The sequence below is a fragment of the Oryctolagus cuniculus genome, chromosome 10 (assembly GCF_964237555.1).
Source record: "Oryctolagus cuniculus chromosome 10, mOryCun1.1, whole genome shotgun sequence".
In the NCBI taxonomy this organism is placed as follows: Eukaryota; Metazoa; Chordata; class Mammalia; order Lagomorpha; family Leporidae; genus Oryctolagus; species Oryctolagus cuniculus.
Window position 1 is genome coordinate 51,317,879 of NC_091441.1, and position 21,329 is coordinate 51,339,207.

The 21,329-nt window shown below is 46.1% G+C and overlaps 1 long non-coding RNA gene across 1 annotated transcript; it reads left to right on the forward strand.

Annotated features, from left to right (window-relative positions):
- Nucleotides 1-1,603: 1,603 nt before the first annotated feature.
- On the forward strand, nucleotides 1,604-11,470 carry LOC127492395 (uncharacterized). Its single transcript, XR_007921814.2, has 4 exons — nucleotides 1,604-1,679; nucleotides 2,044-2,126; nucleotides 3,989-4,107; nucleotides 9,239-11,470. It is a non-coding gene; the product is annotated as an uncharacterized lncRNA (long non-coding RNA).
- Nucleotides 11,471-21,329: the final 9,859 nt, after the last annotated feature.

Genomic DNA, 21,329 nt, shown 5'->3' on the forward strand with positions numbered 1-21,329 from the left:
AGAGCCCTCTTAGAACTAGGGAGGCCAGGGAAGGCCTCGCAGAGCTGGGGCCACCGCAGAAGCTTGTAGCAGGAGGACAGGGAAGGGGGGTGGGAAGCAATGGGTGCTCCAAGTGCAGGCAATACCACAGGCAAGGCTCAGAGGCTGCAAAATGCAGAGGCTTGAACAGCACGTCCCTGGGGCTTCTGAGAGCAGCAAGTTCCCTGTGGGGATAGGGCAGGGCCAGGGAAAACAGCTGGGAAACCTGCCTGCAGAATTTAGGAAGGGGGATCTTGTGAATGCAGCTTGCCCGGCCCCACCTGTTGACTCAGAATTCCTGGGGGGAGCCCCAGTGTCCAGCTGAGCCTGAGTTCCCGGGCACCCAGGGCGGGCACCAGCCACCAGCAGCTAGGACTCATTGCCGTCTTAAAGGAGAAGAGTGATATAATAAGATTTGGTTTTAAAAACGCTATTTTCGTGGCAGAATGGAGAAGGAAGTAGAGCAGACAGAGACTGAGGAGGAGATAAATCAGGAGCTTACTCCAGCTGTCTTACGCGGCGATGATAAATGGAAGCAATTGGGAGGGAGGATTGGGTGGATTCATGAGATATTTCCAAGGTGGAAACAACAGAACCTGATGAGCAATTAGACGTGGGCGGCGAGGGAGAGAAAATAGTCAGGAATGATTCAAAACAACGGGGGCGGGCAGGTGGGCGTTTGGCCTAGTGGTTGAGACGCCTGCAGAGTACTTGGGTTTGATACCCAGCTCTGGCTCTGACTCCAGCTTCCTGCTGATGCAGACTCTGGGAGGCACCAGTGACGGCTCAAAGAATTGGATTCTTTCCACCCCATGAAAGACCTGGGTAGTGTTCTCAGCTCCTGGCTCCTGGCTTCAGCCTTGGCTCAACCCTGGCCTACTGTGGGCATCTGGGGAGTGAACCAGCAGAAAGGAGTGTATTTCTGTCTGTCTGTCTCTGTCTCTCTCCCTCCTCCTCCTCCCACCCCACAATCTCTCTTCCTCTCAAGTTAAAGAATAAAAGGTTGAGAGCCCTTAAGAGAAAGGGGAGCTGGGGTTGTGGCACAGAGGATTAAACAACAGTGACGCCATCATTCCACATTGGAGCATCTGTTTGAGTCCTCGCTGTTCCACTTCGGATCCAGCTACCTGCTAATCAGACTGGGAAAGCAGCAGAAGATGGCCCAAGGGCTTGGGCCTGTGAACCCATGTGGGAGACCTGGATGAAGCTCCTGGCTCCTGGCTTCAGCCTAGTCCAGCCCTGGCCATTGCAGCCAATTGGGTGTGAACCCAACAGATGAAAGGTCTCTGTCTCTGTCTCTCTCTCTGTAATTCTGATTTTCAAATAAATAAATAAATCTTTAAAAGGAAATAAGAGAAAGCGGGAATTGGAGGCCAAGGAGCAGCTCGCATTTGCCGAGCAGGTGAAGAGAACTCTCATCTGCGTTCATGTGAGCGCGCCGTGTGGGAGGAAGCTGCGGACAACCAGATGTCAGGAGACAACAGCAGTCAGAAGTGGGTGGTGGGAGGAGGAGCTGAGTTTCTGAGCAGTGACTGACAAGAAACTGCTGCAGAGTGAGTGGGGGTGGGGGTGGGGGAGTGGGAGTGGCCGGCTCCTGGAGAGGTTACCGCGGTACGGGTGCTTGGCAGGCAAGAGGAAGGAGGAAACTCATGTAAAATGAGGTGGGAAACTGGGATAGAAGGAGAGTTTCAGGAAGAGATGAAAATGCCCAATGACTGGGAAAAGTCAGCTAGGTCCCGTCGGGCGTGGCCTTTGCAAGGCCATTGCCAACAGAGAGAAAGCAGTCCTGGAGGGCTGGGGTCCAGAGGCAGGGTGGGAGTGAGTCACAGGCCGGGAGGTGCAGCCAGCAGCGGAAAGCCCTGCCTTCACGAACGGATGAAGGGAAACAGTGCCAGGGCAGGTCTTCTCCTCCGGAGGAAAGGCCAGAGCCAGACTCGTGGAAAGGCTTTTAAAACTTTTCACCTTATTAAAATTGCACGCCTTAAGCAAGTCCTTGGATGTAGTAGTTATTCTCTACCTCTACAGGCCAGGAATTGTTAGAAATGCGCTTACTCCCGCAGTTCACCACTCCGTGTTTGCAGAAGGTAGAGTCTCCACAAGTTAGGGAGGTAAGTTTTTCCAGTTTGAATGTTTGAAAATAATTGTATCTATTGCTAACATCTCAAATTCTTGCAGTAAAATATAATAACAACACCAGGGTCACATGTGGGCTGACGTGATGTTTGTAAGAAAGAATGTAAGTGATAAGAATGAGGTTTAAAATCCATGTTCCTTGGGATATCGCCTACATCAGAGACATGTAGCTATAACTAATTTTCAGGACAGTACAATAATGATAATAATAGCAAACATTTATAAAGTGTCTATCTATTCCAGGCAATGTCCAAAGCATTTCAATTTATGAACCTATATAATATTCAAAACAATTTTATGAAAAAGATACTATTATTAGCCCATTTCACAGATGAGGAAACCATAGCTCAGATAGCCTAAGTAATGTGATTCAGGTTTTTTTTTTTTTTCTTTTTTATGATTTACTTATTTATTTGAAGGGCAGAATTATAGGGAGAGACAGAGATTCCATCTGCTGGTTCACTCCCCAAATGGCCACAACAGCCAGGGTTGGTAGGCTGAAGCCAGGAGCCAGGAACTCCATCTGGGTCTTCTAGGTGAGTAGCAGGGGCATAAGCACTTGAGCCATCCTCTGCTGCTTCCCCAGGCACATTAGCAGGGAGCTGGATTGGAAGTGGAGTATCTAGGACTTGAACTGCACTCATATGGGATGCCAGTGTCATAGGTTGGGGCTTAACCCGCTGTGCCACAACACTGGCCCCAGAGCTAAGTTTTTTGAAATGATTGTATTATATTTAGAAATTAGGGGAAATAGCCCAATATATCAAAAAGGGGGGGGGGGCCAAAACAACCCAACGTCTTCCAGATCTTCCAAAAAGAGCATCAGTAAGCAAACTGTGGTTTATTTAAACAACAAAGTATTACTCAGCAAGCAAAAACAAAAACAAAAACAAAAACAAACCTACTGAAACAAGCAACAAATCTCAAATAAGATGTGATCAATGAAAAACCAGGAATCAACGGAATACAGAGTATGGCTCCACATATATGAAGTTCTGGAACTGGCAGAATTAATTCTCAGAAATAGAAGTAAAAATAGTGGTTCCCTCCAGGGTCCAGGACCGAGAAGGTGGAGGGCTTGTGCACGGGGCTTGAGGAACATCCTGGAGTAATGAAAATGTTTTATGAGGCTGGCAGTCCCAAGTGAAGTCATCCGTAAATCAATGTTAGAAAACAGGAAAGGGTTAGGGTAATTGATGGAGCGCGGCTGACGAGCAGGTTGAGGGCCTGGTTAACACCCAGATGCAGGCCTAGCACCAGCCAAGCCCCTAGCCCCTGGGACAGAGAGTAGTGAGGCAGTTCTGCGCCCACAGGAGCCAGCAGGAGCTGGCTGAGGGAGGGAGAATCAGGAGGGTCCTGTGCCGTCTTGGCTGGAGGAGTGAGGACGTGGGAGAGTTCTTTCCCAAGGGCAGACGTTCTTGGGACCAAGGATGTGAGAGCTGGGAGGGAACCCCGCCCCCTCTTATTGATGTAGACATCGTTAATGCCTTATTCGTGGTTGTACAGCGACGTAGTGACAGAGCTGGAATCAGCTTGTTCAGTTGCCCCTCGATTTCAGTGAGGAATGATTCCAGGACCACAGCCCCCCTCCCCAGGATAACAAAATCCGTGATGCTTGAGCACCTTATATAAACTGACATGGTATTTGCATAGAAGCTACACACATCCTCTCGCACACTTTAAAGCATCCCTAGATGACCTGTAATACCTACTGCAACGTAAGCATCATGCAAATGGCTGTCCTATAGTACCGTTTAGGAAATATGGCTAGGGGGAAAATGTGTACATGTTCAACACAGAGGTGATTTTTTTTTTCCTGAATATTTTCTATCTGCAGTTGGTGGAAGTGGCAGACACAGAAGCAGAAGCAACCGACAGGGATGCAGTACTTCTGGAAGCAGCATATAGGGAGAGCCGACTGTGTTTCCTCTACAGCAATAAAATAAGCCATTTAAGGTAATGCCAGCTCCTCAACAACATGTCCCTGCCTCATCTCCCATGGTCTACTTGGGGCACTGCTAATGGTGGCTCTTAAGCCTGTGTACTCAAAGCAAATGTATGATTTCCAGTTTGCTTTTTCATCTAGTAAACATTCATGAATCACCTACCTTGTCAGCAGGTGCTTGCTAGGTGCTGAAAATCCCAAAAGAAAAAGCCACTGTTCCTGTTCTCAGGTAACTCAAGGTTGATCAGGGGAGACTCACACAAACACATGACTCACTGTCACATGAATGAGGCTTACCGGTGACACGAGCTGAGTCGGAGCAATTCTGCTAAGGCGGAGAGTTGAGCAGGCTTCAAAGAGGTTGGGGCAGGCATTTGGCACAGTGGTGAAGTCACTGCTTAAGATGCCCATGACCCATATCAGAGTTCCTGGTTCAAGTCCCAGCTCTTCTGCTTCTGATCCAGCTTCCTGCTAACATGCACCCAGGGAAGCAACAGATGATGGCTCAAATGCTTGGATCCCTACAACCCATATGAGAGACTTGAATTGAGTTCCAGGTGCCTGACTTTATCTTGGCCCAGCTCTCACTGTTGCATTTGGGGAGTGAACCACCAGACTGAAGATTCTCTGTCCGTCTGTCTTTCAAATAAAATGAAAATAAATAAATTTAAAACTTTTTAAAAATATATTTATTTTATTTATTCAAAAGGCAGAGTTAAAGAGGGAGGGACAGCTAGAGAGAGAGCTATCTCTTCCATCTGCTGGTTCACTCCTGAAATGGCTGCAACAGCCATTTGGGCCAGGCCCAAGCCAGGAGTTTCTTCTGGGTCTCCCACACAATCTGCAGGGGCCCAAGCACTTGGACTATTTTGTGCTACTTTCTCAGGCCATTAGCAGGGAGCTGGAGAGGAAGTAGCGCATCTGGGACTTGGACCAGTGCCCACAGGGGATGCCGACACTGCAGGCAGCGATGCTACACCACAGCACTTGCTCTAAAATTTTTTTAAAGAGGAGATGTTTAAGCTTCCGGGAGGATAGAGTGGGGTGCCTAGGGAACTCAGGGGAAGAGTTTAAGGATAAAATTAGTGCACTGAAGCACAGGCAAGTCATGTTGCAAAGACATAAGAAACTGCCCTCGTTTATTCCTCATCCAAGACCCCAAGTCCAAAGACAAGACCTGGCTCTGCTTAGCAGTTGCAGCAGCTATCAGCACCAAAGTATCCACGGAAAGGTCACCTTCCATGCACCCCGAAAGTAAAAACGATGGGACTCAGCATGTTCTCACTGTACCAACAGAATTTCCACACCAGAACTAGGAGTGAGCATCAGTGAGTAGAAACATGTTTTTAATTGCAACTGAACTACCACAATGATCTTAAAACAGGAACCCGAACTTTTCCATGAGCCATTGTTAGAACATTCAACTGCTGGCTTTCTCTACCAATACGTCTCTCATCCAAGAGGCATGCATGCTTCTGAAACGCATGCTACAGCTCTGCCAGTGATGGTTAGCAGCACTAATGGAAAATGAATGAAAATGGTTACTTCCATAAGAAAAAAAAAGCTTTGTTTTCTCCCACCTCAATATTGATTTTTAACCAGCCCTGTAATTATAAATGTACGATTTCATCCTAAGATAAAGGCAGGCAGAGGGGAGCAGAGTGTGTAATCCAGTCCAAGGCAGGTAGGCTCTGAGCCATGCAGCAAAGCTGTACTCCAGCAGGTGCAGCCTAAGTGTCTCTCACATTCTCTCTACCCAGCCTGAAACCTGATCCTCCAGGTCCTGAATCCTGAGGCATGTGCAGGTCACAGATAACAGTGACACCCTAATGTTCCCATGTCCATCAGCTCTGTTGGGGTCACCTCTTTCCATAGAATTCAATTAGAATGAATACAACCTCAGCCTACATAATGAAAGAGGTCCCAGCTCTCCCTCAAATTGTTAGGAATTCCTTGGCAAGGTTTTCCCCCTAAGTCACCCGTTGTATCTCACTCAATTCCAACCTGTTTCTCCACTCTTTCTGATCTGCTGTGGCTATCACTTCATCTACTACACTTGGCTACCAGCTTGACTGTAGCCAACTTCTCTGCCTTTCCAGAGATGCTAGCCTAAAGCAGTGTTGGGTTCGACTAGTTAAGGTTAGTTAAAGCCCACCACTGCAGGTGGAAGGGCAGAAACTTCACTTGCCTTGTTCATCACTGAATTCCAAGTGCCTAACCCATGCCTAGGTCATCACAGGAGCTAACAATACTACTAGACCTATAGTAGTCAAGTTCTTGGAGACAGAAAATAGAAGAGGGGTTGCAAGAGGTTGTGGCGCCAACTGGGAAGGTTTGGGGGAGTTACTGTTTAATAACAGAGTTTCACTTTATGAAGATAAAAGTGTTCTGCGGGTGGATGGTGGTGATAGTTGCACAATTTGGATGTATTTAGTGCCATTACCCTCCCCAGTGAAAAATGACTAAAATGGTTAAAAAAAAAAAAAAAACCTGTCATGTCAGTTTTATCACAATTTCAGAACCTGAGTGAAGCAACTATAGAAGAAGAATGGAACTCAGAACAAAAAATAACTTTAGGCAAACACAAGTCTTTAGGGTCCCTGAATCCCCCAGCTTGTGGGGTGGCTGCTCCAGAGGTCTCCAAACCTGCTCCTCATACAATGCAGCTGGGCCGAGGGAAACAGAATTTCTAGTTCTATATTGTAGTATCTCCTATTTGGAGGATAGATTTAAAAATGTATAATATAGACTAGCATAGGTGCACATGCAAGTAATTTAGAATAACTAGGCTTACGTTAGGGGAACATTACCCAACACTTTGCACTGCTGTGTTGCGTAATCAACGAACTTCGAAGGACCACTATTGGGATCTTTTGTAGATGTCTGGCTCACTCCACCAGGCTGTGAGCTCCACGGGGCAGGGCCCTTTGTCTGAACAGTGCCCGGTATATACTCAGTTCTCATTCATCAGGGCCACACGAAGAAGCTGAGGCCACAGTTATTGCTCCTCTCTCCAAAGCAGAGAAGCTCAGCCCACAACCACCGCCCTGCAGCTGGGGGCTCCTGGCTTTACTGAGACATCTCCATCTTCTTCTTCCCTCCTCCTCTTCCTCCTTCTGCTCCTCCACCTCCTCCTCCTCCTCCTCTACCTCCTTCACCTTCTCCACCTTCTCACCTTCTTCCTCCTCCTTTCCCTATTGCTGGGGCTGGGCCAGACTGGAACCAGGACCCTAGATCTCCCCATGTGAGTGGCAGAGGCCCAAGCTCCTGAGCCATAATCAGAGGCCTTCCTGGATGCATTAGGGAAAGTTGGATTGGAAGCAGAGATGCCATGGTTCCAACTAACACTCAAATATGGGAGGCAGGCATCCCAAACAACCGCTTAACCTACTACATAGACCATGCCTGCCCTCTGTTTTCTTTTCGCCTTGCCACCCTGCAGTTTCTTCATGTGTAAAGCAAGGGCACAAGGCAGGTGCTCCCACAGTTCTTAACTTTCTGTGATGCCGAGCTCTCTGCCCAGGTGCCAACTGGGAAAGGTCACCAAGGGAAAGACACTCAAAGAAGTGACAACATGACTGTGTCAGGCTGGAGGCACCTGCCCCGGTGGTTGCAGCAGCAGAGTGATCCAGGAGACCTGGCCTGACTTTTTGCTCAGTCTTAGACAAACTGCCAACATCTCCTCCAAAAACTCTGTCTTTGAGGACTCGGCCTAGTGTTGGCTTTGCAGCCGGACAGTTCTATGTCTAGGTCCCTCGTCTCTCCATGCAATCCCTGGCTGGCCCAGAGCAAGTTACTTAGCCTTCCCGAGTTTTGCGTTACTGTTTTGACAATCCAAGAAAATAACACTTATTTTATGGGACTATTGGAAAAATAAAAAGATGTCTAAAGGAGCATGTTTGGCCTTGTAGTTAACATGTTGGATAAGGTACTCATATCTCACACTGGAGTGTCTAGGTTCAGGTCCCAGCGACCTGATCCCAGCCTCCTGCCATTAGGCACCTTGGGAGGCAGCAGGTGATGGTTCAAGTGGTTGGGCCCCTGCCACTTCCACAGGAGACCTGGATTGAGTTTCTGGCTCCTGGCTCTGGCGTGACCAGCCCCAACACTGCAGACATTCAGGGAGTGAACTAGTACACAAGAGCTGTCTGTGTGCCTCTGAAATTAATTAACTAATTTTTAAAAAGAGATGGGCATACAGTGAGACCTCAATAAAACATAGCATGACTACTATTATTATACTTAGTTTCCTCTACAGGAAATAAGAGTCAAAATCAGTGGTTTTCAGAGGAATTCCAGCACATCCAAGGGCTGCCCAAACTATTAAGGGCTGGGGCTCTGGGTGGTTCATTCTTCAAAATGCCACCCTTTGTCTTTTTTTTCCAGTTCTGCTTATCTCAGATTTATGGGTTCTTATTCCTGTTGGAAAAAAAAAAAGGATACTGCAGATTTTAAAAAGTACTTTAAAAAATACTGGACTAGACAATTTTAAGCCCATGAAACTAACTAAAAGTAGGAAAACATCTGAACTTGCATCAGAGGGGCACGTGATGGCAATGACAGAAAAGCTGTGGTGGTCCTGACCCTGAACCCCAGACCCACACCTCCCAGCTTTCCTCATTGAGAGCTCTCCGAGGAAGACTCCCTGTGAGAGTCATCCCTAGAACCACTTGCTCAGCTGCCCGGCAGATGGTGGCTGAACACCTACTTCCTCGGTGAGATATCTCATAATGCCATCTCTGTCTACTACCACTCACCTCTCGCTTTGGTTAGTGATTGGGAAATACTTCCCTGCACACCTACGGCTGCTGCCTTCTCACATCTTTTCTATCCAAGTTCAGCTCTGGGTATGGATTTCCAACGATGTTATCTCGGAGGTGGTCTTCAAATGCAATAGATGACCATTCATAGTCACCCCATGTGTTTTGAGGCCACAGGCAACCTTCAGCACTATTCTCCGTGGGCTGCTGCTAATCCGAGATGACAGCATGGTAGAAACAGCCTGGTCCAGAATGTGGGGGTGGACCCAGCTCTTTGATCTGTTGGCTAAAAAACCATGGGCAAATAACTTAGATTCTTTAAGCCTTGGCTTCTATGCCTGAAGAATCTACCTAAATTGTGTCTACCTTGTCTACTCCACAGGACTTCTATGAAGATCTCATGAAAGACTGGATGCCAGAACCATGTAGAAGCACCCAGAAGGGAGGGCCCAGGGGCCCAGTGTCACCACAGATGATCTGAGCCTGCCTCTCCAGATCTGGCCTAGCAGGGAGGGCCGTTCTCTGGACACACCCAGACGTCCCCAGCATGAGGTCATTTCGAGAAGGCGAGTCTGTGGGGGCTACAAGTTACTACATGATCCATCTTCCCATCTGGTCCCAACTGCTCATGGTCATGGCTTGCCCAATGCCGGGCAGGTTAAGATGAAAGTGTCCTGGCAGAGATTCCATCCAGATACCACCAGTTCTTCCTGGATTGAACAGATAGTGGATCTCACTCCCACAGCTTCTCAATGGCAGAGCTGGCCTTTGGCTCAAGGGGGCCCCAGGCAGGAAAGGGTGGGGCACCTCCTCCTCCCACCTCTCCCTTTGGCCCTTGAGGAGGGTGGGTGGGAGGGAGCCGCAGGCATAGCCACTTGTTGTTGGGACATCTAGGGTGTGGAAAGTCACAGAAAACCCTTAGAAGAAGGCTGAAGTCACAGAAAATCCTTAAAGGGCCAGGTGGGCTGAAACTGTCACGTAGGAAGTCAGTGATTTAGAAAAGTGCCAAGTCCAGTGTAAAGGACATTTGGAGGCTGACCCTGGTGCCCTGGACTGGGGTTTGGAAAACCTGGCTGTCCTCTGAACTCTGGGCGGCCTTGGACAAGTCACATCATCTCCAGATGGAGTGGACCTGAACACTGCTTCTCAAATGGGTGCCTTTAACTCCATTGTACTCAGTGGTGAAAAGCTGCAAGTCACTCATCTTCTGGGAAGGTCAATTTAACTTGAGGATCGGGAGGAACAATTTTTGGAACAGCTTTATGAGATATAATTCACATCCCACACCATCCTCCTATGTAAAGTCAATAGTTCAGTGATTGGCAGCATTGCCACAGTCAGCTTGAGACTTTTCCCAGTTTTCCCCAAAGGAAGACATCCTGTTCCATGTAGCTGTTGCCTCCCACTGTTACCCAAGCCTCCCAGGCTCTACTACTCATCTACTTTCTGTCTCTGTAGATTTGCCTAGTCTAGGCATTTCATGTAAATGGAATCATACAATATGTGGTCTTAAGGAGATAATTTTTATATTAATGCAAACAGTTATGTTATGAAAAACATACAGAAAATTACAATCATTCTTAAATCACAAACGATTTATGTCAAATGTCCCTTGGGCCTGATAGCTTGCGAATGACTGTGAATCATCTATTGCCTTGGAAAACCACCTCCAGGATAACATCGTTGGAAATCCGTACCCAGAGCTGAACTTGGGTTGAAAAGATGTGAGGCGGGAGCAGTCCTAGGTGTACAGGGAAGCATTTCCTGTTCTCCGCAAGGAACAGGCATCCATGCTCCTCTCTTCCTAAGGTCACTTCGTGAAAATTCTGCAAAGCACTGGGCTTAATCATCTGCTCTTCCATTATAGTTCCAACTTTAAAAGGTTCCAAATGCCCAGCTTGATAAATCTAGAGTGATTTTCCAGGATAAGTTATTTGTGACTTTCTGATTTCATTGTCCTCTTCCATTCTTTCATCTTATTTCATATCTATTCAGAAGTCAACATTCGAAATAGCTGAAACAATCATGAGATTAGGCCAATGTTTCAGATTTCAATAAAAAAGAAAAAAAAGAGTAGAGCTGTCCATTCCAACCATTCACCAAGGAGCATCCTTCCAGGAGTGTCTTGATCCATCTTATCCACTGTAGCCTCTCCAGTGTCTTGGACCATGACAAAACAGGACAGCTCAACCAACATGAGAAGGGAGCAGTATGTACCTTAGCATTTAAGCTGCCATTAAGACACTGTCATCCCTTATCAGAGTGTCTGGGTTAAGTATCCGGCTCTCTGCTAATGCAGACCCTGGGAGTCAATGGTGATGGCTCAAGTAGTTGGGTCCCTGCCATCCCAAGGGAGACCTGAATTGTATTCTTGGCTCCTGGCTTTGGCCCCAGCACAGCCTCAGTCCTACAGGTTTATGGGGAATGAACCAGTAGATGAGAGCACTAGCGTGCTTGCTCTCTCTCTCTCTCTCTCTCTCCCTGTCTTGTTATTTCTCTATCTTTTTCTGCCTCTCTGCCTCCGTACTTCAATAAGCTCATGAAAATGAAGTTAGGGGATAAATATAATTTTGGTATAAAAATTGTGAAATTCATGTATATGAGGGGGCTCCAAAAAGTTATGAAAAAAAACTATGAGTTTCAAAAATTTTTTTCACCAACAAAACTCTTTTTTTTTTTTTTTTTTTTTTTGACAGGTGGAGTGGACAGTGAGAGAGAGAGAGACAGAGAAAAAGGTCTTCCTTTTTTCCATTGGTTCACCCCTCAATGGCTGCTGCGGCCGGCGCTCTGCGCTGATCCGAAGCCAGGAGCCAGGTGCTTCTCCTGGTCTCCCATGCCGGTGCAGGGCCCAAGGACTTGGGCCATCCTCCACTGCATTCCCGGGCCACAGCAGAGAGCTGGCCTGGAAGAGGGGCAACCAGGACAGAATCTGGTGCCCAAACCGGGACTAGAACCCGGTGTGCCAGCGCTGCAGGCGGAGGATTAGCTTATTGAGCGGCGGCGCCAGCCCCAAAAAACCCTTTTAATTCCATTTTCCACAGACTTTTTAAAAGTACACTAGTAATTCCTGGAAGAAAGAAAAAAGGAAGAAAGGGAGAAAAGGAAGGTGGGCGGGAAGGGGAGCAAGCTGTTTGTACCTTGCTCCACACCTCACCTGGAGCCTGGGTTAGTTCAAATGCATATTCCCGTTGGAAAGGGCATGCACCTTAGGCTCAGCACTGACCATCTATCTCCAGCCCTGCGCTACACTCAGGCTGCTTTGAAGGAACTCCACTCCTAGAGGCATTATCACAGTGCAGTGTTCTTCAAGGCCTGTTTTTTCCGACTCACTCTTACCAAACCTTCAACCCTGTTGGGTCTAGTTTCTTGCGGCTGATAGAACTTGAGGGCAGACATGGTGGGGTATGCAATAGCATAGGAAATGCTGAACATGCAGGGCCACAGTATGGCTTTAGGGGGCCCAAGACACCTTTGCTATCCTAGGCTCCTTCCTCCAAAACAAATATTAATAATACACTCATAGTCTATGCTTGCATTGGCACAAAGACAAGTATAGTCCTGGCCGGGTTTATGTATTATATACCATATATGTGAATTCTATTGATGTTTTCTCCTGATTTTAAAAGAAATTAAAATGAAAACCTTTTCATTGGCCCCAGGCCCTGTGCTTGTTATTGCTGGAGACTCTGGTCCTGAGATCAGGACAGTGAAAGAGCCTGGGGACACACAGAGCCTAAAGCCAAGCTTCTTCAGACTGAGCCAATCACTCACCCTGGAGTGCTCAGTTAGTCTTAAAAGAAACCCTCCAGGCAAGAGACTGCAAGTACTGAAATAATGAATTACAGAAGGACTCCTTTAGCAGAAACTTAAGTTCCACTACAAGAATTTCACCAAGAGAAATGAAAGAGGAGGGTAGGTTCAGAAAAAGGGATATTAAATCTGTTGGTAGCTCTAGTAAACACACAAACACACACCCAAGCCCAACCAAGAGGTAGAAGCCTGCTATTTGATAATGGCTGCCTACCAAGAACTTGCTGACGGGGCCAGTGCTGTGGCATAGTGGGTAAAGCTGCTGCCTGTAGTGCCTGCATCCCATATGGACACCGGTTCGAGTCCCAGCTGCTCTACTTCCAATCCAGCTCTCTGCTAAGGCCTGGAAAAGCAGTAGAAGATGGCCCAAGTCCTTGGGCCCCTGTCCCTGTGTGGGAGACCCTGAAGAAGTTCCTGGCTCCTGGCTTCGGATCAGCACAGCTCCAGGCGTTGTGGCCAACTGGGGAGTGAACCATTGGATGGAAGACCTCTCTCTCTCTCTCTCTCTTTCTGGCTCTCCTCTCTGTGTCTAACTTTGACTATCAAATAAAAATCTTAACAAAAAAAAAAGTTTGCTGGCACTTAGGATTTCTGTCCAGTTTCCTGAAACATATATCCTCAAATTGGAAGATTCAGAGAAGGAAATTATCTGGAATGCAGGACAATTTTTCATAAAATCACTATCTTCACCACTTCCCCAAACTCCCTGCGAGACATCTGCCCATGCAAACTGTCATGGATTTTTATCTGTGTCATTGGCCTCCAGTAATGGCCAGTGACTAGATGGGACTCTCAGTAATCCTCCTGAGTACCCTGGCTTAGGCCCCTCTGCCCCATGCACTCTGCACATGAGTGAATGTCTTTAGTTGCCAGAACAGTGGAAGCTGCTCCAAGAACACTGCTTCAGATGTGATATCCCTAGACCATACCTTACATGGTGACACTAGCAACAACCTGTCAGTGGACACATAAAAATCAATTTCCCACCTGCTGTCACAGAGAAGATGAAAGGGAAGAGAATTTTATTCTGGGTTTGTAGATGGGAACAAGTGAGCTCTCTTGGGTCCTGAGCTGGCTGGAAGCCGAGACTGGCTTTCCCTTCCCACAGTGCACTGCAACTGGCTTCTAGTGAGCTTCCACCAAAAACAAGACCAACGCCAGAACTTTGGAGTGTTCCACAATGCCTTTAGCCTCTCTTTCAGAGGGCACAACTTAGATTCTGGGAATAACCCAAGAACCACCATCCTGGGTCCAAGCACTTGGCTCTGACATCTATTAGCTAAAAAACAGTATTAGAATGGGTGATGTCCACTGTGGGTCTCCAGATGGAGAAAATAAAATGTGGTGGTCCCCAAGCAAAATTCTCCACAACACTTTTATCCAGGGAATTCTGAATGAGCAGCTACTTACTGCATGCCATTGATCTTGGGGTGTGGGGCAAAGGGAGAAGGCACACTTCCCAGCCACAAGGAGTATACATGCAGGTAGGTAGGGACCACACTGTCACCACATCAGAGACCCAGAGGAGGCTCCTGGCTCTGAACCATTCCAGCTCAGGCTATTGTGGTCATTTAGGGAGTGAACCAGTGAATGAAGTTCTCTCTCTCCTTCTCCCTACCACCCCCCCTGCCACCTTGGGACTCTGCCTTCCTAATAAATAAAATGAATTTAAAAAAAAAAAACACCTCTGTGAATCTAGAATTATTTTGGACCTTAGGAATATGGACTAAATAACTAATAGAGAAACTAATCAAAAGCTTATATTCAGGGTGGGCATTGTGTTGCAGTGGATTAAGCCACTGCTTGGGATGCCTGCATTCCATATTGGAGTGCTGGTTCAAGCCCTGGAACACTCCACTTCCAATCCGGCATCCTGCTGATGTGCCTGGGAGGCAGCAATCGTAGCCTAAGTGCTTGGGCCTCTGACAGTCACATGGTAGACCTGGACGGAGACTAGGGACAGAGAATCAAGGTGTAAAATGCAGTCACATTCCTAAGCTGAAGTCACGGAGGGGAGAAGAGGAAAGCTGCAAGCATCAAAGGAGCTTGGGTGCAGGGGTCATGAAGGTGCATCATGGGCAGGAGGACACCAGACATTGCAAGGTCCCTTGGGTAAAGATCCCTTTCCCAGAGATTCCTATACACTGATGTTGAGGAACGGACATGGTGGCAATTAGAAGGAAAGCTTTCACTCTTAAGAGTGTAGTCTCGGGGCCAGCACTGTGGCTCAGCGGGTTAATGCCCTGGCCTGAAGCGCCAGCATCCCATATGGGTGCTGGTTTGAGACCCAGTTGCTCCACTTCCAATCCAGCTCTCTACTATGGCCTGGGAAAGCAGTAGAAGATGGCTCAAGTCCTTGGGACCCTGCACCTGCGTGGGAGACCCGGAAGAAGCTCCTGGCTCCTGGCTTAGGATCGGCGCAGTTCCAGCCATTGCGGCCAATTGGGGAGTGAACCATCGGATGGAAGGCCTCTCTCTCTCTCTCTCTCTCTCTCTCTCTCTCTGTGTGTGTGTAACTCTGACTTTCAAATAAATAAATAAATCTTAAAAAAAAAAGTGTAGTCTCAATAGGGTAAGTGTGGAGGTCAAACTCTGGAGGGCTGAAGAAAGACTCAGGGTAGGGGCAGGCATTTGGCACAGCAGTTAAGTTGCTGCTCTGCTTCTAATCCAATGTCCTGCAAATGTCACTCTGGGAGGCAAGTGATGGCTCAAGTACTTGGGTCCCTGCCACCCATGTGGGAGACTCAGGTGTAGCTTCAGGCTCCTGGCTTCAGCCTGGCTCAACACTGGCTATTGCAGACATTTGGGGAGCAAACCAGTAGATGGAAGATCTTTCTGTGTCTTTCTACTTCTGTCTCTTTGCCTTTAAAATAAAATGAAAAAAAAAAGTAAGTAAGAACTTTAAAAAATAGAAAGACTTAGGGTAAAGAGAGAAGACAAAAATCACAGATCATATACTTAAGATATTTGAATGGAAAAGATTTTTTAAGAGGCAAACAGCAGGATTAAGCAAAGATAGCTTCTTTAAAAATATTTATTTCTTTCTTTGAAAGGCAGGGTGACAATAGAGAGAAAAGGGCAGAAAGACAGACGGAGAGAGAGAGAGAGCTTCCATCTGCTGATTCACTCCCCAAATGGCTACAACAGCCAGGGCTGGGCCAGGCTGAAGACAGAAGCACAAAACTACATCTTGGTCTCCTATGCAGGTGGCAGGGACACAAGCTCTTGGGCCATCTTCCGCTGCTTTCCTATGCACGGTAGCAGAGAGCTGGGACTCAACCATTGCTCCAATAGTGGATGCCAGCATTTTAAGCATCAGCTTAACCCTCTGCATCACAATGCTAGACCCAAGCAAATTATCTTTCTTTCTCTTCAAGTTAATAAACGCTTGTGTGTAGACCTAGAAGGGAGGGGTTGAGAAGATGAAAGCTGAGTAAGAAAAAGAGATCATTGAAGAGACTGAGTTTTAGAGACAGCAGGAAGGGACTCATTTGTTAATTTTGTGAATTAATTTAAAATGAGGCACTCTATGCAAAGTATTGTGTTCTGCACAGTAAGAAATAGAAAGGATAAACAAAAACAGTGTCTTCTCTAAGGAGCTCACTATTTAGTGAGAGAAATGACAGTTGTGCAAAGAGTAATAATCACGGCAGTATGCATCCTATGTTGTTAACAAGAAAGAGCTATTGCAGTTCAGAGAGGAAATGTGGGATGAAGGGAGACGGGACATCTCAAAAGGCACCGTGGAAGGGAAAGTGCTATACTTAGTCTTGAGAGATTAGCAAGGATATACTCAGCAGAGATGCAGAAGAAAGTGCCGGGGGAAAGGTGGAGTACTAGCTGCACAGATGGAACTGATGGCAAGGATTAAGGAGTTGGCCTTGGAAAGGAGGAATAATTCACCAAGTGGGACTTAAGGGAAGAATAAAAAAAGATAAAGAGATACAGAGGATGGAGGGTGAAAGAACCCATACCTGTTGGTCCCATTGTACTCTGGAATGTGGGAAAACAGGAGTCTCTGAAAGCAGAGGGTCAGGAGTCAAGGTCAAGAGGAAAAGATTTGAGGGGCTGGCCTTGTGGTGCAGAGGGCTAAGCTTTGGCCTGCAATGCTGGCATCCCATATGGGCACTGGTTGAAGTCCAGCTGCTCCACTTCCAATCCAGCTCCCTGCTAATGTGCCTGGGAAAGCGGTGGAGAATGGGTCAAGTGCTTGGACCTCTGCCACCCACTTGAGAGACCCGGATGGAGTTTTAGGCTCCTGGCTTCAGCCTGGTTCAGCCCTGGCCGTTGCAGCCATTCAGGGAGTAAACCAGAGGATGGATGCTTCTCTCTCTCTCACTCTCTCTTTCTCTCTCTCTCTCTCGGTGTGTGTGCATGTGTGTGTGTGCGCGTGTGTCCCTCTCTCTCTGTCACTCTGCCTTCAAAATGAATTTAAAAATCTTTTTATAAAAAGAAGATGAAAAGATTTTCACCTGAAGATTCAGGTGTACCTGAAAGAAATGGAGATGGAGACTGCAAAGCAGCCAGGTGGGTTTTGTTGAAGTTAGAAACTCCCAAAATGTTGTATAGGACAGATTAGCACTCTGGGGATAAAGGCTAGAGCAGTAACTGTTGGGAGGATTTTTGCTTCTAGAAGTATGATGGAGATACTCTGGCCTATCTTCTGATGGGAAACTATTAACAACATTGATATACAAAAAGCATTGATGGGCTTGGCAAGAAAATGGCAAGTGACTGAAAACCAGCTGAAAGTAAGAGCAAAAACAGAGATTAGCAGAGTTCTTATTTATTTGTTTATTATTATTTTTTGACAGGTAGAGTTATAGACAGTGAGAGAGACAGAGAGAAAGGTCTTCCTTCCGTTGGTTCACCCCCCAAATGGCCGCCTCGGCCAGAGCTGTGCCGATCTGAAGCCAGGAGCCAGGTGCTTCTTCCTGGTCTCCCATATGGATGCAGGAGTCCAAACACTTGGGCCACCCTCCACTGCCCTCCCGGGCCACAGCAGAAAGCTGGACTGGAAGAGGAGCAACCGGGATTAGAACCGGCACCCATATGGGATGCCAGCACTGCAGGTGGAGGATTAGCCAAGTGAGCCATGGCACTGGCCCCTATTTGTTTATTTTAAAGATTTTTTTTACTTATTTGAAAGAGTTACAGAGAAAGGGGGAGACAGAGAGATCTTCCTCTGCTCATTCACTCCCCAGATGGCTGCAATAGCCAGTGCTGGGCCAGGATGAAGCCAGGAGCCAGGGGCTTCATCTGGATCTCCCAAACATTTGAGTCATCCTTTGCTGCTTTCTCCCAGGCCTAGCAGGGAGCTGGATCAGAAGTGCAGCAGCCAGGACACAAACCAGCACCGGTATGGAATGTTTAAGTTGCAGATGGCAGCTTTACCTGCTACACCTCTGGCCTCAACATAAGCAGAATTCTGCCAGTGGTGTAGTGAGTAAAGCCATTGCCTGGCTTTGGATTGGCCCAGCTCTGGTCACTGCGGCCATTTGGGGAGTGAACCAGAGGATGAAAGATCCTCTCTCTCTCTCTAATTCTTTCAAATAAATAAATAAATCTTTTTTTTTTTAAAGCAGCATCCTAAAGCTGGCTACATCTTGAAAACATTCATCAAGACTTGAAATTTGATTTTCATAGCCTTACTGAGTAAAGAAATCGAGACTCAACCAATGTGAGGGGTTTCATAGAAGAGCCTCCAGCTAGAACCCCAATGAGTCACACCTTCTATGTCAGAGTGACCTGAGAAATACATTCACCCTCTCCCTCCTCCGAGGTAGTGAAAGGAATAAGCAATTTGTTTCTTTGTACCTTAGACTGAGGAGGAAAGGAAAATCTAAGGTTTAATATTTAAAGTTGTCAATAACTTGTGCACAGAAGAGACAAATACAAATTTTCTCAAGAGAAACTCATTCAATCAAGACTCAATTCCCACAGATACAAGCTCACAGTCAAGAATCATAAAATACACAGGGAAACAAAACTCAAGTGAGTAAAAGCAGGAGAGAAAGAACAGAAGAATCAGATTCACAGAGATTTTAGATATTGGAATTCTAAGATACAGAATATGAATTAAATATTTAAAAATATAGAAGTTAAAATGAGTAAAGAGTAAAAGACTATATAAATACAAGAGCATATTTGAAAAAGCACCAAATAAAACTTCGAGAAATAAGAATGATAATTAAAATGTGTTAAGTTTAACAGGAGTTAGGGTACAGTTGAAGAGACAATTAGTAAAATAGAAGATAGTTCTGATGAAATGAGACAGATTATATCACAGAGTTAAAGATATAGAAAATATGGACTAATGTTTAAAGGGTATCAAAGTGAGCATGAGAAAATTTAATATAATGTCTACTTAGAATTCCAGAAGCAGAGGGATAAAAGAATGAGGAATATCACATGTCAAGAGATGAAAACTATTCAGAGCTGATAGAAGCCACCAGTTTATAATTCAGGAAGCCTAAAAAACATCCACCCAAACCAGTGTAAATAAAAACTCAAATCATTGTCCACAACCAGCTATTTCACAAAAAACTATTTTAACATCAACAAAAGGTGGGAAGAGGATATTAAAGCAAAAGAGAGTGAGAGAGATAAGAGAGAACAGATTACCTAAAAGAGGCTTGCATTAGTTAGGCAGACAGCTGACTTCTACTTTCTGGCAACTCAGGAAGACAAGATACAGTGGAATGACATCTTTAACATACTGAGAGAAAATAATCATCCACTCACATATCCCTGAACAATGTTTCCAGAACAAGAACAAAATAGCCACTTTGAAACAATGAAAAACTGGGTGAATGTCTCCCAGAAGATTCTCTCAAAGAAAATTCTAAAAGTTATACATCATGCTGAAGGAAAAGTGATTTTATGGAAGATGTGAGATGCAGGAAAGAATGGTGAGTGAGCAGAAAGTGGTAACTATGTGGGCAAATCTAAACAAATGTCAGTGGTACAAGATAATGTTTTATAGGGTTAAATATCAGGATGGGGTGTATGTTTGGTGCAATAGTTGAGGCGCTGCTTGGGACACGTGCATCCCATGTCAGAATGTGACAGGGTTGAGTCTTGGCTCCACTTCCAATCCAGCTTTCTGCTAATGTACACCGTGGGAGGCAGCAGTGATGACTCGAGTAACTGGGTCCTTGCCATCCACATGGGACACCCTGCTTGAGTTCTTGTTTCCCAGCTTTGGCTTGACCTGGGCGTGGCTGTTGCAGGCAACTGGTGATACAGGTGGGAGATCTCTGTCTGTCTCTTTCTAGCTCTCTGTCCTTCAAATAAAATAAATAAAATGAAAATAATAAAGATTTTTTTTTAAAAAAATATAGATTAGGACAAACATACAAGACACCAACACCAATAGTAGATAACCTGATACTAGGGGGAGAATTTTTTGATAGTAAAGTATTCCAAAAATCATATACTGTGCAAAAGGAGAAAAAATACTTTCAGATTTTGATAATTAGTATTTTTATAATAAGAAGAAAGAATAGGCATAAAGTGTATAATTTCCAAGTTAGTAAGAGAAATATGAGGTAAGAAAAATGTGTACTCAAACAGAAGAAAGGAAGGGGTGGATCTTACTGGATCCGATTTGAACAATCCAAGAATATAAAAGTTTTGTGCATGAGACAATTTGGAAAATTTGAACAATAACTGGGTATTTAATGATATTTAAAACTTGCTATTTTAAAATATGAATGGTACTGTGGTTTTGTTGTAATATGTAAATATTATAAATACATACTGAGTAATTTATGAAAGAGTTAAAATGATGGCTTGGTTTTACTTATGGACAATGTAGGAACAAGGTGTTTGGCTTAGGGGTTAAGCTGCTGGTTTCGACTCCTGACTCCCATAATGGAGTGCTTGGGTTCAAGCCCTGGCTCTGCTCTTGACTTCAGCTTCCTGCTAGGCACACTTTAGGTTGAATTCTCATCTTCTGGCTTCAGCCAGGTCCAGCTCTGGCTTTTGTGGTCATCTAGGGAGTGAACCAATGGATGGGGGCAGTGTGTGTGTGTGTGTGTGTGTGTGTGTGTTTCTGCTTCTCAAGCACTTTAACTACTATCAGTGTTGGGTTGTGAGAAAGGCATAGACGATAAGCAAAACAAAATTTGTTAATTATTGTTAAGGTTGACTGTCGCTCCCCCTCTTCGTGGAGGAACGACACTAAGCCCTGCGCTGTTCTTTCGTCTGCTCGGCCCTCCCCGGGTTTGCTGCTGGTTCTTCCCGGGTTGGCTACTATCCCTTCCACCTCCGTGGAAGGGCAGTTCCCCCTGGCCGATTTCCCCACTTCCGCAGGGGAGCGGCACACCGCCGGCCGGCTCTTCTCGGGGGCTGCACAGGTGTTCCCTTAGATAAATGTTCCCCTTAGATGTTCCCCTTAGATGTTCCTCTTAGATGTTCCCCATAGATGTTCCTGGTGCATGCCGTCTCTCTCCTCCTTTATAGTCCTCCTCCGCCAATCCCAACTCGGCTGCCCACACGCCGAGTACGCTGCTCTCCTCCAATCAGGAGCAAGTCCTACAGTTTATTAGTTGAACTGGAGGCAGCTGTGCGGAAGCTGTTTACTTCTCTCCCAGCGCCATATTGTGGGAGAGCAGATGCATAGAATAAGTCCTAATTCCAGTAACTCAGTCCAGTCCGGA